This window comes from Ovis aries, chromosome 11, assembly GCF_016772045.2.
Source record: "Ovis aries strain OAR_USU_Benz2616 breed Rambouillet chromosome 11, ARS-UI_Ramb_v3.0, whole genome shotgun sequence".
Lineage (NCBI taxonomy): Eukaryota > Metazoa > Chordata > Mammalia > Artiodactyla > Bovidae > Ovis > Ovis aries.
In genome coordinates this window covers 18,669,694-18,687,297 of record NC_056064.1, presented here as the reverse complement: position 1 = coordinate 18,687,297, position 17,604 = coordinate 18,669,694, and the positions used below count along the sequence as shown (strand labels likewise).

The 17,604-nt window shown below is 47.4% G+C and overlaps 1 long non-coding RNA gene across 1 annotated transcript in view; it reads right to left on the bottom strand.

The window, feature by feature from the left end:
- Positions 1 to 15,930, bottom strand: part of LOC121820559 (uncharacterized) — a 28,905-nt gene extending 12,975 nt beyond the window's left edge. The window contains exons 1-3 of the long non-coding RNA XR_006061099.2: positions 15,672 to 15,930; positions 6,578 to 9,921; positions 6,210 to 6,411 (exon numbers count right to left, since the gene is read on the bottom strand). This is a non-coding gene — a long non-coding RNA (uncharacterized LOC121820559). The remainder of the gene's footprint in view (positions 1 to 6,209; positions 6,412 to 6,577; positions 9,922 to 15,671) is intronic.
- Between the last annotated feature and the right edge of the window lie 1,674 nt (positions 15,931 to 17,604).

Below are 17,604 nucleotides of genomic sequence, written 5' to 3'. Positions count from 1 at the left end.
GTGGTAAAACCAGGAATGAGGCTCAGAACTAGGAAATGGAGTTGCCCAGGAGGAGGGAGAAAAATAAATACATTTGCAGTGTAACCAGGATTCCTCTTACTGCTCAGGAAAAGGAAGCATCCTGGGAAATGGAAAAGTCCATGAAACCAAAACACCCACGCCAGGGACTTTTAGGGTTTAAGAAAGACCCCAACCATTTCCACTTTTTGACAGCTCTTCTACTACATTCAAAAATGAAGAAGTGCCAAAATAGAGAGCATCAGGCAGAAATGCTTTAAGCTACCCATAACCTAAAACCTGATTTTTTTAATTTTTATTTTTAATTTTTTTTTTTTCATTTTTTTTGCCATGCCTCACAGCATGAGGGATTTTAGTTCCCTGACCAGGGATGGAACCCATGCCCCTTTCGGTAGAAGCACAGAGATTTAACCACTGGACAACCGGAGAAGTCCCTGAAACCTGGTTTATTGTGTTCAAAGAAATGAATTTGTTTCCTGGCACTATAAGAAGTCTGGAGATGATGCTGGTATTGGTTCCACTGGGCCCCAAGCAATTTCTATCTTTCTAATTCATCATCTTTAAGAAGCTGGCTTTGGGGCCTATGCACCACCTCCAACCCTCAGGATGGTCACTACCGTTTTAAGCATCATGGCCTCATTCAAGGCAGGAATGAGGATGAATGTGGGTAGCACCAACAGCTTTGGTTCTATTTAAGGAAACAAAAGTTTTCCCAGAAACCCTCAGAATTCTTCAGCTTCTGCTTTATTGGCTAGAACAACGTCATGTAGCACTCTTAGCTTCAAGAAAGTCTGGAAAAGAGAGTATTTCCCCACCCAGACGATATGGTGGAAGAGGCCAAGAAGACAGGAGTTGGGAATTGGTCTTAGATTAGTCAGCTTGCAGGGCCTGGTGCCTTGGCTTACAAAAATTGCAGCCTATTTTTAATGTTGCCCTTTACCAAATTATTTTAATGTTCTATACTGGTACGACCGAGGATAAGATGGTTGGATGGGGTCATCGATTCAGTGGACGTGAGTTTGAGCAAACTTCGGGAGATAGTGAAGGACAGGGAAGCCTGGAGTGCTGCAGTCCGTGAGGTCGCAGAGAGTCGGACATGAATGAGCAACTGAACAACAATATTGGTACCAACAATACTGGTTCAGATCTACAGAAAAAATGAGCTATAATGGTGCTACTCGGAAGGCAATTAGCAATTTATATTTTGAAAATTGAAGTGCTTGGCTGGCAGTGTGGCCCAGTCATGAGAAACAAATTTAAAGACTCCTTTTAATACTATCAGTGAATTTTTGTGACTCTGCGTAAGTTGACTTTCAGAGAACTGACCAAGTGTAAAGTTGATGTGTCTTGATTTAGTGATGTAGACGTAGAAGGCACATATGATGCGTAGACGTAGAACTAGGCAGTGACCAACTTCGAAACAGCATCTCCAGAATTAGACACCCCGCCCCCCAGCCGCCTGGCCCGAAGATGTGCTGAAGCCCGAGCCTGGCTGCGGCACTGGCTGCGGCACTGGCTGCTGTACAGCCGTACTTGCAGCTGGCCAGCTGGCCGGAAGGGAAGCAGGAGGCGGGGCTTAGGCAGCCCTCCCCAGCCTGCCAACCCACCTCCTCCTGCCAAGAGAGGTTTGCGAGAGGGGGAAAGAAGCCAGGAGGGTGTGAGAAGTGGAAAGGAGTCTTTCCGGATCCCAACCCCCACCCCGGCCCAGCTTATCAAGATTGTACCATTTCCTTTTCTTCCTCCAGGGTGATTGTTTTCTCCATATTACAAGAGGTTATGTCAACTACAGTCCAGTGCCTGCCTGCCTGGCGTTCAAGGAGAGTGAGTGCTTAACATGCGTTAGCCTCTTCCGCCTCCTTCCCTCTCAAATCATCTCTCAACCAAGGTAGGGAGAAATGAATCTTCCCTTCCTCCCGGAACATATTCTGATTTCATTTCTCCTTGGGATTGCTCAATTTCTCTTCCCGTGTTTGCGGTTTCCCCAAGCATGTGATCTGCATTTGGCAACTCTTGTCCTGGGGCAGTATGGACCGTGGAGTTATGCCTCTCACATCACATTTCTGTACCACAAAGTCAAATTGCACTTTTCAGCTAGACCCACATGACCCCTGTCCCTGCTGAGGGCTCTCCTCTCCTCAGCCCCAGTTCCAGGAACTGTCCCATCTTCCTTGTGTTCCAGCTCCAATAGATGAAGGACATTTCTCCCTCCCCACTCTCTCCTTTTTTCAGTCACCCACAGGACTCTTTAGACTGTAGCCCATCAGGCTCCTCTGTTCATGAAAATTGTCAGGCAGGAATACTGGAGTGGGTTGCCATTTCCTTCTCCAGGGAATCTTCCTGACCCAGATACAGAACCTTTGTCTCCTGCATTGTATGTTTGGAGGACTCTCCACTGCATGGTTTTATTAAAAGGAATCACCTACCTCCCACTAGAGAAACTAACAATACTAGATTTTCTCTTTTTTCAGCCTCCCCTTTGCAACATGATCCTGGGCATGTGGCTTAGGCCCACCAATCAGAGGGGCCTGTGCCAGGCTTTGATGGGGAGCTGGCATGGCCTGGATGAGCAGGGACCCCCCCCAGCGAATGCCCGCTCTCAGTGGGAGAGAGCAAAGCAGATCTGGATTCCTGGCACAGAGGGGCCATGGCACACACAGGAATTTCCATTTGGGGTGACGTTGCTGACTGTGTAGCTTTGAGCCTAGTTCTCAAGCACTGGATGGTTCTGTGAATGGTCCACTAACGTTTTGAGACATTTTCTGCTTAATTTAGTCATTCCGTGTCAATGGATTCCAGCTAGGAACCTTGACAGTTAGTTACGTAGTATAGTTGAGTCCCTGACCTAGCCTTCCAAGCCTGACTGTCCCATCAGTTCCCACGTGAAGTAAGAGAAAGGACCCAGAATGCATCTCAGGGAAGGATATTAACCTACTCACGTTGTTCTTTTGGGTCAGTGGAGGCCATGCTATGGAGAGTGTACTCAACCCAGTCAGAACCACCCGCTCTAGTTTTCATTTTGTCTAAACTAACCTGGTGACTGTAGGCAAGTCACTTTCCCTCCATGGGTTTCCTCACTTGTCAGATGGTTTAAGTGGAGATGCTGATCAAAAGATGTCACATTTCTACGTGGTTCCTGTTTTTGGAGCTTGAGTTTCATCACAGTGCTTCCGTTTAATGGAGTGTTTTTGTTTTTCCTGTAATGACTTGTAACTATAGTTCAAGCAAGAAAGCATGATGCATGGCTAATTTTATTGTCCTGTGCCGCCCTGGTTTCCAACTCCAGACTCAGCTCTATCCCAGCTTCAAAAGCTCAAGAGCTGGAACTCTACAAAACAAAGATTTAAATATGTGTGTTCAAGCTGTTAATAAGGATTGAGACTAGGAAGTGTGCCTTCATTCTACTTCTGGGTGGCATCCTGTTTACTTACGTATAGTGATGGCTCATGAAATCAGCCCAGGCTTGGGCTTGAATGTGGCTCTAAGTGGCCTTGAGTGAGGACCATATAGGTTCCCACATTCTGCTCCACGGTACCAACTAACAGGTTGGTACTGACTTACTTTCCTAAGAAGGCTGGGAGTTTCTCAGGTGCAGGACCTGTGTCTTATGTGGATCTCATGTCCCCGCTTTACCCCTCTCACGCTGACTTCTATATACCTAAGTATATGTAGAACATTCCTGGAAGACCACCCAGGAAACTGACAGCTGTGGGGGCTTCAGGGAAGACTGGGGCTGTGGAAGTGGGGGATTTACTCTTCACTGTGCAATCTTGAATATTTGACCATGACCATAATGTAACTACTTTTAAACTGCTTAATAGGGAAATAAGAAAACTCATATCTCCATTTTTATTTCACTTTCTGGCAGTAAAATAATGTATTTGTTCAAATCCTGCCTTGAGGGGGGTGGACATTCTGATTTCTCTTCTAGCTAGGGATGGTTGCTCACCTCTCTTCAACCTGGAAGGCCTCCCAGAGGTGGTGCCTTCTGGTGACAGATTAGGAGTTAGTCTGTTGAGGGAGTGTGTTCCAAGCAGAGGGACCACCGTGAGGGTGTGAGAGTGTGGGCCTTGTGAGAAAATACAAGAAGGCGGACTTGGTGGAGATCAGCCCGAAGGGATGGGATAGGTCCTTTAGGGCTCCCAAAACGTCCTAGAAACTTGAATCCTTGGACTTTATCCCAGACACAGTGGGAAGCTGCTGGAAAGATTTCAGGTTGGTAAGTGATACTGTACAAATCAGCAACTCTCATGTTATGAGCAGCTCCCATGTCTTGTCAGTTAGACAGCTGGGTTCTCGATCATGGGACCCTCTGCAGACCACCAGTTTATACTACTGTTAACCTGATCATTACTGAAATTTTAGATCATTTTTTAATTAGTTATATCATTTATTTTTATCTTTGGCTGCACTGGGTCTTCGTTGCTGCACACGGGCTTTCTCTAGTGGAGAGTGGGGGCTACACTAGACGCGGTGCTCGGGCTTCCCTGCGTGGTGGCTTCCCTTCGTGCAGAGCATGGGCTCTAGGCACGTGGACTTCAGTACCTGTGGCACAGGGGCTTATTAGTTGCAGCTGGAGGCCCCTAGAACATGCAGGCTTCAGGAGTTGTGGCACACAGGCTCAGCTGCTCCTTGCCATGTGGGATCTTCCCAGACCAGGGATCAAACCTGTGTGCCCTGCATTGGCAGGCAGATTCTTATCCACTGCATCACCAGGGAAACCCCTTTACTACTTTTTGTCCAAGAGTCAGGTCAGTGCTGGGACTTCACTGGTGTTCTAGTGGTTAAGAATCTACCTTCCAATGCAAGGGACACAGGTTCAATCTCTGGTCAGGGAACTAAGGTCCCACACGCCACAGGGCAAGTAAGGCTACATGTCACAACTAGAGAAGCCTGTGCATAGCAGTGAAGAACTTCCACCCTGCAAGGACCCAGCACTGCCAAAAAAAAAACAAAGGCCAGTGCTACTATCCCAGATGATATTTGCAGTGGTGTTCATTAGGGATTTCATGGAATCAGGTTTTTAGTGACGGGGAAATGTAGGAATTCAGTTCAGTTACAAACCCAGGTATTTTTGAGGAGCACTTGGGCTTCTACAGACAAGTTTAACTTAAAAATCTCGTTTTGATCTTGAATGCCTTAAAATACATAGAAGACACCTAGGTAATCGTAGAAGCTCAGAATTCCTAAGAAATTTGTCAGAAGAGTTCAGTTTTTTTCTATAAAGGACCTCTGAGCACTGAGCCTGTGGCAGTATGAAACCTGACAAGCAGAGGTCTCTGCCCCCTGTGAGGTCAGTCTAGAAACATGCAAGAGGATGTGAGATTAATGTGATAATTTAAAACAGGAAGTTCTACTGTCAAACCCTGATATTAAAGTGAGAGCAGAGGAGAAAACATTTGTGTATCTTCAAGTTTAAGATAAGATATTTTTATGTATATATTAAGGATTTTACCTCTTTTCTCAGGGCTAAACTGGTCTCATCAGTGATGGCCAACCTTTCATGAGCTATAAGTTGACTATCATTTTCCCAGCTTTAGCTGCAACACCATGACTATGGCCCTTATTTTCATTTGAGGGCTGCAGGGTGAAAAGTGCAGTGAAAGTGAAAGCTGCTCAGTCGTGCCTGACTCTTTGCGACCCCATCGACTATACAGTCCATGGAATTCTCCAGGCCAGAATACCGGAGAGGATAGCCTTTCCCTTCTCCAGGGGATCTTCCCAACCCGGGGACTGAACCCAGACCAGCTGAGCCACCAGCGGAACCCAGGGACGCAGGGTAGGTTAATGAATACTTACTTTGCATTAAGTTAAATAAAAGTTGAGATAAAATACATCTAAAGCAAAAAGAAAAATGCAGAGGGTAACTTACAATTCAAACCAGAACTCTTTTGGATTTCTCTGGTGGCCCAGTGGCTGAGAGTCCACCTGCCAGTGCACAGGACACGAGTTTGATCCCTGGTCCAGGAAGACCCCACATGTCATGGAGCAGCTGAGCCTGTGAGCTGCAGCTGCTGAGCCCGTATGCCCTAAAACCTGTGCTCTGCAAAGAGAGAGTAGCCCCTGGCTGGCACAGCTAGAGAAAGTTCATGCATAGCAACAATGACCAAGCACAGCCAAAAATAAACAAATAATTTTAAAAAAGAAAGCAGAACACTTTCGAGAGTGAAGGGGGTGAAAGTTTAAAATCTCACCTTGAAATCAGGTATGAACTGGGGCTGTCCCAGGGAAAGCAGGCACCTTCGCTCTATATCTCATAGGGAACTCATTCTGTTACCAGAATGGCTAACTGGACTCTCCTCGGGGTTGTAGCTTGGACCAAGACCCCTTGTCTCCGCCAAGGAGGTTCTCTTTCCAGTTGGATTCTCACAGCCAATAACAAAACCCGTGCTGAGACTGAAACAACACAGACTTTATTCAATGGCCAAAGAATGGAGAAGAGGGAGCCTGGTTTGCAAATCAAAACTTCACCACCCCACTTGGGCAGAGATACCCATTACATAAGAGGGTAGAGATAAAAGGGAGCGTATTGGAAAGCGTGAGAGGATTATTCACAACTTACCCAGAATAACGGGTGGTTCAGACCCAGAACTTATGCAGCACTCCTTTCTTTCCCATCTTTGTTTGGGCTTTTCTAGTTGTTGTCATGGCAACTGGCAGGTGTGTCGTTTAGCTAGTTACAAGAAGCTTGTAATGAGGCTCAAGGTCTACTACTGGAAGCCAAATCTTCCACCATCTTGGACCTAGATCAGGGGTTCCCAAGCCCCCAGGCCATGGACTGGTACTTGCCCATGGCCTGTTGGAAACTGGGCCACAGAGCAGGAGGTGACTGGCAGCCAGAACCAAAACCATTCCCCCCCAACCCCTGTCTGTGGAAAAATTGTCTTCCATGAAATCAGTCCCTGGTGCTAAAAAGGTAGGGGACCTCTGGCCTAGATGGTTATAACTGGTTCTTATCTTTTTCTCTTTGCAACTTCCTCTTGAAACTTAGATAACAGCAGTTGGTTTTCATTTGCTCACAGGAATAGAATTCTGGGGCACCAGCCTTGATAACAATTCTACTTAGAAGAAAAGAAAAGCCAGCTATTAATTTATTAACAATTAAAGGTTTTGTTGTTGTTCAGTCACTCAGTCGTGTCCAACTCTTTGTGACCCCATGGACTGCAGCACGCCAGGCTTCCCTGTCCTTCACCGTCTCCCAGAGTTTGCTTAAACTCATGTCCATTGAGGCAGTGATGCCATCCAACCATCTCGTCCTCTGTCATCCCTTTCTTCTCCTGCCTTCAATCTTTCAGTTTATTCATAAATGAGAGCTGACTATGTCCTACCCCCATAAGCAGTCTGGAAGTAGGATTTTGCTGGTGGCCTTGCAACCGCAGCACATGAGGGTGGAAGGCTCCCACTCCCTAGGCCTTTCCCTCCAAGTGCTGAGATGACAGGTCCAGCCCTTGCAGCCGCAGCTCTGGGATCGTGAAAGCTGAGGTTTTCCAGAAATCCTCAGTGGCCTTGTACTTATTCAACCCTGGCCAGATACTCAGCCAAAAAAAGGAACAAAACTGATTTGCAGAGATGTGGTTGGGGTCACAAAGAGTTGGGCACGACTGAAGTGGCTAAGCATGCACGGATGGATCTAGAGACTGTCATACAGAAAGAGAAAAACAAATAGCGTATAATATCACTTATATATGGAATCTAGAAAAATGATACAATTGAACTTATTCGCAAAGCAGAAATAGGAATACAGACATAGAGAATGAAGAAACATATGGATACCAAGGCGGGGAAGGAGGGGTGGGATGAATTTGGAGATTGGGATTGATGTATATACACTATTGATACTATGTATGAAGTACGCAACTCATGAGAATCTACTATATAGCATGGGGAACTGTACTCAATGTTCTGTGGTGACCTAAATGAGAAGGAAATCCAAAAAAGAGGGGATATAAGTATAGGTGTAGCTGATTCACTTTGCCGCATGGCAGAAATTAACACAACATTGTAAAGAAACTACTCCAATAAAAACTTAAAAAAAAAAAAAACCCAAACATTGGCCAGAACTGTCTCATAGTTCCCAGGTACAAAGGAAGTGAGACAGCCTGCTTTCAGTGGAAGAGTAAACCAAGAAAAGAGAGGGTTGGAAAGGCTTTGGGTCCAACTTATAGAGCATCTACCATAGGCTCCAAGTAGGAAACACACACAGGGCCATGGAGACAGAAGAGGACACACCTGACTCTTCAAGGGCAATGGTGGTGATGAAAACGGCTTCCCAGAATGGGAGATCAGCCTCAGGTGACTTGAAGGATGGAGAGCTCCCCAGACAGACACGAAGAGTGAGGAAGGGCATTTGAGGCAATGGCAACCCACTCCAGTACTCTTGCCTGAAAAATCCCATGGACGGAGGAGCCTGGTAGGCTGCAGTCCACAGGGTCACTAAGAGTCGGACACGACTGAGCGACTTACCTTTCACTTTTCACTTTCCTGCATTGGAGAAGGAAATGGCAACCCACTCCAGTGTTCTTGCCCGGAGAATCCCAGGGATGGGGGAGCCTGGTGGGCTGCTGTCTATGGGGTCACACAGAGTCGGACATGATTGAAGTGACTTAGCAGCAACCACAGGAAGCATAGGGTCAACCTCAGGAAATTAAGCCCAACAGATAGGAAGGTGCTAAGGAGCTTAATTTTCATTTGCTAGGAGATCATCTGGGGGCTTCTAAGTAGATTTTAGGGCATCCCCAGATCTACCTAATCAGAACCTTCCAGAGATGCCTGGCAGGTTTGGGAAAGTTGGCTTCAGTCTTGACCAGGGATTCTCAAAAAAAGTTGCTGCTTAAAGCTGTGTTTCTAATTTCTACGCAGAGAACATCATGCAAATGATGGGCTAGATGAATCACAGGCTGGAATCAAGATTGCCAGGAGAAATATCAACAACCTCAGATATGCAGATGATACCACCTTAAAGGTAAAAAGCAAAGAGGAGCTACAGAACCTCTTGATGAGGGTGAAAGAGAAGAGTGAAAATCCGGTTTAAAACTTAACATTCAAAAAACAAAGATCATAGCATCCAATCCCATCACTTCATGGTAAATAGATGGGGAAAAAAACGGAAACAGTGACAGACTTTATTTTCTTGGGCTCCAAAATCATTGCAGATGGTGACTGCAGCCATGAAATTAAAAGATGCGTGCTCCTTGGAAGAAAAGCTATGACATACCTAAACAACATATTAAAAAGCAGAGACATCACTTTGCTGACAAAAGTCCATATAGTCAAATCTATGGTTTTTCCAGTAGTCGTGTACAGATATGAGACTTGGACTGTAAGGAAGGTTAAGCACCAAAAAATTGATGTTTTCGAACTGTGGTGCTAGAGAAGATTCTTGAGAGTCCTTTGGACAGCAAGGAGATCAAACCAGCCAATCCTAAAGGAAATCAACCCTGAATATTCATTGGAAGGACTGATGCTGAAGCTGAAGCTCCAATACTTTGGCCACCTGATGCAAAGAGCCAACTCATTGGAAAAGACCCTGATGCTAGGAAAGATTGAGGCCATGAGGAGAAGAGGACAACAGAGGATGAGATGATTGGATGACATCATTGACTCAATGAACACGAGTTTGTGAGAACTCTGGAGGATGGTGAAGGACAGGAAGTCTGGTGTGCTACAGTCTATTGGGGTCGCAAAGAGTCAGACATGATTTAGCGATTGAACTGAACTGAAAGCTGCCCACAGGGTCCGCCCGCATGCCCCCTCACCCAGCCTCCAGGACCAGGCATCAGAATGGCAGTCCATCTGGTGAGGAAGCTGCTTATTGAGGGGATGGTCACTGGGTCACTGCTCTCCTGTCAGTTTGATGGGACCAGGAATGAAGGTGGATCGGTTCTGCAGGTGGGATGAATACAAAGCCTGGAAAACAGCAACAGAGAGTTATCCAAGTTCTTTCTGAAAGTGGCTGAGGCTGCACCTTCTCAGCATTTTGACCATTCCTGAACAATTCCCAGCCAGGGCCCCACCTTCCCAGGAAACCAGAAGGAACTGGGAGAAAGATGAGTCCCCAGTCTCTGGCAGGCCTTCTCTTGGGACTCACGCCCACAGGGCTTCCCCATACCCCTCTCTCTATAAACTCTCATTCCTCACCTCCCTCACTGCGGAGCTAGCCTGGGGAAATGGTTCAATGTAAGCTATTGCAGGGGAGGGAAGGGTGGAGGTAGAGGACACAGCTGCTGGTGTCTTTACCCTCTGCGCTACTTTAGAACAAACACAGGGCCTCCTGCTATCAGCAACACTAGTTTTGCAGGCAAAGCACCATTTGTCTTGAGTCAGATAAATATCCTAAATAAATCTCAGTGACCTCTGGGACTCTGGGCTAGCACTGGCATTGGTAGCTAGACTTCATGCCACGCCTCAAAATATGAGGTCTGTCACCTTCCCATCTCTCCCTTTACTTCTCCAGTAAACATATCTTTGAGAACTTGCGATCTGCTGGAAGCTGTGATGGCCCTGGGGCCCCAGAAAGAAAGGCAAGCCCTTTGTTTGGAGTAGAGAAAACAATGAAGGAGTGAAAAGTAAGTCAGCAAAAAGCTGTGACCACACGGGGGCCATCAAGGAGGGGACTAATCTGGAATAGGATAGGGGCAGAAGTGGGGTGCAGGCAAGGCAGTCTGAGCCAGTCTTGCAAAGCCAGCTCTAGTTGACCAGTGCAAAGGAAGTACATTCTTTTTTGAAAAAATGTATCTATTTTATTTTTAAAATTTTTGGCTGTGCTGGGTCTTTGTTGCTTTGCACAGGCTTTTTCTAGTTTTGGAGAACAGGGCTACTCTTTGTGGTGGTGCTCGGGATTCTCACTTCAGTGGCTTCTCTTGTGGAGCACGGGCTCTTGGGCCCATGGGCTACAATAGTGGCAGCGCGCAGGCTCCAGGGCGCTCGGGCTTCAATAGTTGCAGCTCACAGACAGCAATTGCAGCTCATGGGACCTAGAGCCCAGGCTCAGTACTTGTGACTGGGGGGCTTAGTGGCTCCTCGGCATACAGGATCTTCCCAGACCAGGGATCAAACCCGTGTCCCCTGCGTTGGCAGGTGGATTCCTATCCAATGCGTCACCAGGGGAGTGCAGCAAGTTTATTCTTGCTGGAATAAACCAGCCAGAGGGAAGAGAGTGCAGTGGGATTTCAGGGATAAAACAAGTGGTGTTTGCAGACTTTGCCTCTCCCATCTTCAGTTCAGTTCAGTTCAGTCACTCAGTCGTGTCTGACTCTTTGCGACCCCATGAATCGCAGCACACCAGGCCTCCCTGTCCATCACCATCTCCCAGAGTTCACGCAGATTCACATCCATCGAGTCAGTGATGCCATCCAGCCATCTCATCCTCTGTTGTCCCCTTCTCCTCCTGCCCCCAATCCCTCCCAGCATCAGACTCTTTCCAATGAGTCAACTCTTTGCATGAGGTGGCCAAAGTACCGGAGTTTCAGCTTCAGCATCATTTCTTCCAAAGAAATCCCAGGGCTGATCTCCTTCAGAATGGACTGGTTGGATCTCCTTGCAGCCCAAGGGACTCTCAAGAGTCTTCTCCAACACCACAGTTCAAAAGCATCAATTCTTCGGCACTCAGCTTTCTTCACAGTCCAACTCTCACATCCATACATGACTGCTGGAAAAACCATAGCCTTGACTAGACAGACCTTAGTCGGCAAAGTAACATCTCTGCTTTTGAATATGCTATCTAGGTTGGTCATGACTTTTCTTCCAAGGAGCAAGCATCTTTTAATTTCATGGCTGCAATCACCATCTGCAGTGATTTTGGAGCCCCCCAAAATAAAGTCTGACACTGTTTCCACGGTTTTCCCATCTATTTCCCATGAAGTGATGGGACCGGATGCCACGATCTTCGTTTTCTGAATGTTGAGCTTTAAGCCAACTTTTTCACTCTCCTCTTTCACTTTCGTCAAGAGGCTTTTTAGTTCCTCTTCAGTTTCTGCCACAAGGGTGGTGTCATCTGCATATCTGAGGTTATTGATATTTCTCCTGGTAATCTTGATTCCAGCTTGTGTTTCTTCCAGTCCAGTGTTTCTCATGATGTACTCTGCATATAAATTAAATAAGCAGGTCCCCTCCTCAACCCCAGAAACTTCACTTCATCCCCAGTTCGACTAACTTTTTAGTACTTTGTGGTCCAGAGAGTGAGCAGAAAAGGCCCAAAGGGAAGTGTTTACTTGGGGGGAGGGGAGAGTGAGTCAATCTTCTGATGAAGAGTGGAATTGGGAAGAGGGAAGGAGGAGAGTGTCATTCTTGGCCGTTGAACTGCTTCTAGAACTGAACCCTGCTGTACATTTTAATCAGTGGGCTTGGAGCTGCCTTTCCCACAAATCTTGGCATCTAGAGCCCTACTGCTCTCCTCCGCCCACCAGCCACACTAATCCTCATAGCCACCCATTCATTCTCTCAGTCACTGATGCAAAAGATACTGTTCATGAGCAAAAGAAAGCCTCTGACCTCATGGACTTCCATCCCAGTGACAGAGACAGGCAAAAAACAGTCAAACCAGTAAGGGATAAAGAGGAACAAGAAACAGAGGGCAAAAGGGAGGGGGAGAAGAGATATACTATGTTGGGAGGCCTCCTCCATAACAAGGTGACAGGTGGGCAGAGACGGAAGGAGCCCTGTAGGTAGATATCTGAGGACACATTCTAGGAGGAGAGAGCAGCACCTGCAGAGGTTCTGAGGCAAGACTTTCGGGGGAACCCCGAGGCTGCCAGTGCTGCTGAAACAGGATGAGGAAAGCAGGGGATTCCTCGTAAGAGAAGAAACCCAGGGCTTCCCTTGTGGTCCAGTGGTTAAGAATTCACTTTGCAATGTAGGGAACGCTGATAGCTTGAGTGCCCTAGAGCCCATACTCGGAAACAAGAAAATCCATCTCAGTGAGAAGCCCAAGCACCACAACTAGAAAGTAGCCCCTGCTTTCCCCCACTAGAGAAAACCCACACTTGGCAACAAAGACTCAGTGCAGCCAAAGGTAAGAGAGGAGAGACCCAGAAGGAGTTTAAGAGCACCAGCTTTGCAGTCATGCACGCTCGAAACCTGCTATTTGGTAGCTGTCTACATTTAGGCAAATTGCCTAAACCTCCCCCACGGCTCATTCTCCTTGTCTATCAAATGTGAGCAACAGTGTTATTGCCCTTATGGTGCTCCTGTTACTGAACTGTACTTGGGTCTCCTTGCCCGAAGCACAGCAAAGCCAGTCTACCGACACTGGCTTGTGGTGAAGGAAAGCACGATGCTTATGGCACGGCTCCAGGGAAAGAGAGTGATGCTCAACATCCCTTCCCCAGTGGCTTTCAGGGAAGGGATTTTCAAGACAGCGTGAGGGAGCCAGTCACAGGGTATGTGATCAGCCAGTGGGTAGTTCTCTGATTGGTTGATGGTGAGTTAACAGAGTGATGTTCTGTGTTCAGTCTTCTGGTCTGGGGTCTACATTCTCATGGCCAGCATGCAGTGGGGGGTCAATGTCTGTGAGACAGCTTAAGGACATGGCTCAGAATGTTATCTATCACCCTTGAAGAGTAACCAAAGGTCCTTGACTTTGTTTTTAATAGCTCAACTATTATTATTTTGTCTGGCTTGACTATTTTCCTTTGTTTCTTCATTTTATCACTTCTCTGATTAAATTTGCTCCTTAGAACTCAGGGAAGGCCTAGGAGGCTAGATATTTCCTACCGACAAGAGGCTGGGGGACATAGGGTCTGGGGAGGTCTATCTCCTTGGGAAGGCCCTGCAGAGTCCAGCTTGGTTTCATGCCACGTACTTTTAGTATAAGTATGTCATCTACTATGACTACTTTCCCAAAGAGGTTTTTTCCCAACAACATATGCTAAGCTTATTTTCCCAAATTTTTTTATCATAGAAAAATATACCTAACATAAAATTGATCATCTTAACCACTTTTTAGCTTGTAGTTTAGGAATATTTTCACATGTTGAGCAACCGTCACCACCATCCACCTCCATAACCCCTTTCATCTTGTAAAACTGAAACTCTCTATTTATTAAATTCCTCCCTCATCCCAGCCCTTGGCTACCACCACTCTACTTTCGATCTCTATGAATTTAAGCATCTGATATAAAGGGAACTATATAATATTTGTCCTTTCGTGATTTGCCTATTTCACTTTTTTTTTTTTTTTTTGGCCTTGTGAAATGTGAGATCCTAGTTCTCTGTTCAGGAATCAAACCCAAGCACTCTGCAATGGAGGTACAATACCTTAACTACCGGACTGCCAGGGAAAGCCCTGTCTAATTTCACTTAGCTTCATGTCCTCAAATTTCACCCATGTTTTAGCATGTGTAAGAATTTCCTGTCTTCTCAAGGCTGAATAATATTCCATCGTATGTCTTTATCACAGTTTGTATATCCATTTATCCATAGATGAACACCTTTTGCCTGTTGTAAAGAATGCTGCTATGAACATGGGTATAGAGGTGCCTCTTCAAGACCCTGTCTTCAGTTCTTTCAGCTATATACCCCCAAGGTATATACCCCAGGGTGGAACTGCTGAATCATACAGCAGTTCTATTTGTAACTTTTTGAGGAAACTCACTACCGTTTTCTGCAACATCTGCACCATTTCACATTGCCGCCAACAGTGCACAAGGGTTCCAATTTCTCCACATCCTCACCAGCACTTGTTATTTTCTGGACTTTTTTGGATAGTTCACATCCTACTAGGGGTCAAGTGTCTTTTTTTTTTTTTTTTTTAAATTTTATAAAAACATCTTAAATCACATGACAACAGTTTGTCTCCCACACTGTGTGTGGGGTGTGTGGGCATCACACACCATCGATCACAACTTGTCCTCACGGCTTCCTCCATGCATCAAAGGGGAGCAGGGGCTGCTACCCTCACTCTGGAGCTTTGATACAGGCTCCAAAAGCAAGGCCAGAGGAGTGTAGAGTTCGGCTGGGTCTCAGCAAGACAGTTGCCAAAGTCAGAGTCAGGAGACAGTTACTTCAGACGGAAGCAGACAGTTCCTCTTTGAATCAGTGCTTCCTTCTGCTTTCTTTTCATTTGAGCAAACAGAAACCCTAGGACTTAAAACCATTTCCAGAGCAACCTAGGTGTCCATTGACAGATGAATGGATAAAGATGTGGTGGATAAACACAACAGAATAGTACTCAGTCATAAAAGGAACAAGTCTGAGTCAGTTGTAGTGAGGTGGGTGAACCCAGAGCCGGTCATACGGAGTGGAGGAAGTCAGAAGGACAAAACAAATATCATATATCAGTGCGTATCTATGGAATCTAGAAAAATGGTACTGGTAAACCTGCTTGCAAGGAAGGAATGAAGATGCGATGTAGAAAACAGACTTGTGGTCACAGAAGGGGAAGAAAGTGGGCTCACTGAGCCCTGACTTACATATATGTACATATATATATGTACAAATATATATGTGTCAAATAGGGAGCTCGTGGGAAGCTGCTCCATAGCACAGGGAGCCCCATTTGGCTCTCTTCCATGACCTAAAGGGGCAGGATGGGGGAGGGGAGGGAGGCTCATCGGGGAGGGAGTATATATGTAATTATGACTGATTTGAGCTATCGTACAACAGAAACCAACACAACACTGTAAGGCACGTTTCCTCCAATTAAAAAATAAAATAAATACCATTTCCAGGGAGTTCTGAGCTCCCAGCCGGACATAAGGAAACAGCTTTGTTGCTTTCCTCTTCGTTTTGAACATGAGTCACGGGGAGGGCCTTCGGCAACTGGTCCTCAGAATCGTCTCTGGAATGTCGGCAGATTGTAGCAGATCCTGTCTCTACCCATCCCTTCTCGACCCCTGTCTCTGCCCGCGGTTACACACCATGTCTGATCTGGAGTGCTCCGTGTAATCACATCTCTTGCTTGTCCTCTCTGAGCTTCTCAGGAGCCTGCTCCACCCCCTGCCCTGCCCCTGCTCACTACATGGCTTTTTCACCTTATCCTAGAAGCACCGCAGGACGCAGATCTCTGTCCTTGGAACACGCCCCTGGCCCCCTGCTCTCTCTGGCCCCCTGCTCTCTCTGGCCCCCTGCTCTCTCTGGCCCCCTGCTCTCTCTGGCCCCCTGCTCTCTCTGGCCCCCTGCTCTCTCTGGCCCCCTGCTCTCTCTGGCCGCCTGCTCTCTCTGGCCCCCTGCTCTCCCTGGCCCCCTGCTCTCTCTGGCCCCCTGCTCTCCCTGGCCCCCTGCTCTCTCTGGCCCCCTGCTCTCTCTGGCCCCCTGCTCTCCCTGGCCCCCTGCTCTCCCTGGCCCCCTGCTCTCCCTGGCCCCCTGCTCTCTCTGGCCCCCTGCTCTCTCTGCCCCCTGCTCTCTCTGGCCCCCTGCTCTCTCTGGCCCCCTGCTCTCCCTGGCCCCCTGCTCTCCCTGGCCCCCTGCTCTCTCTGGCCCCCTGCTCTCTCTGGCCCCCTGCTCTCTCTGGCCCCCTGCTCTCTCTGGCCCCCTGCTCTCCCTGGCCCCCTGCTCTCTCTGGCCCCCTGCTCTCTCTGGCCCCCTGCTCTCCCTGGCCCCCTGCTCTCCCTGGCCCCTGCTCTCTCTGGCCCCTGCTCTCTCTGGCCCCCTGCTCTCCCTGGCCCCTGCTCTCTCTGGCCCCCTGCTCTCTCTGGCCCCTGCTCTCCCTGGCCCCCTGCTCTCCCTGGCCCCCTGCTCTCCCTGGCCCCCTGCTCTCTCTGGCCCCCTGCTCTCTCTGGCCCCCTGCTCTCTCTGGCCCCCTGCTCCGAGATCTCCTCATAGCCCCATTCATCCTCCCCAGTTGACCCCTGGGTCTATGACGGTGGGAGAGACGGGCACAGGCCTCATTCTGGAGGAATGAGGAGGCACAGCAGGAGAGAAACAGTAATGACCGTCTGCAAATTGAGTGCTGTATCAAAGAAAAACTCCGTGCTACATTAAATTAAAAAAATAAAGGTCCAGAGGCGAAAAGTGAAGAATCGAGTGGAGGATCTTGCCGCTGAGCCAGGGGCCTGGGGGCCCATCCCAAACCTTGGCTTTGCTGGTGAGGCTTGGGAAGGGGGACACTCCATGTCCATAGGGAGCAAGGTCTCTGACTGCTGCTGATGGGCTGGCAGGAGAGGTGATGGATGCTGGATACCCGCCTGGCTCTGCTGTATTTCTGGGGTGCCCAAGATGGGGGTGGAGGTGCCCGTCAGTGGGCCGGGTGGCCAGGTCAGGGTCTATCAGCTCCTATGACTGCAGCACACAGCAGGGACGTTGAACCTAGTTTGGGATCGTTGAGATAAAAGTTTCAGAAAAAGGCATGGTTAAAAAAAAAAAACACACACAGAAAAAATAATAAAAAATTTTTTAAAAAGTAAAGAAAAAAGTATGATGATTTTCTTCCCTGTTTGTTTTTTTACTAGAAATACCAGCTCCTCACTGATAACCTATGATGACAGTGGTGCTCCTAGTGATCACATGGTATGTGGCAGATGCTTTGCTGAATTCTTTACATGTGTTATCTCCCAGCAATTAAATTGTCTCCCAACATTATCTCCCAAGTTATCTCCCAACATTAAATCTTCCCAACAATCTTAGGAGGCTTTATCACTATCGTCATTTTATAGA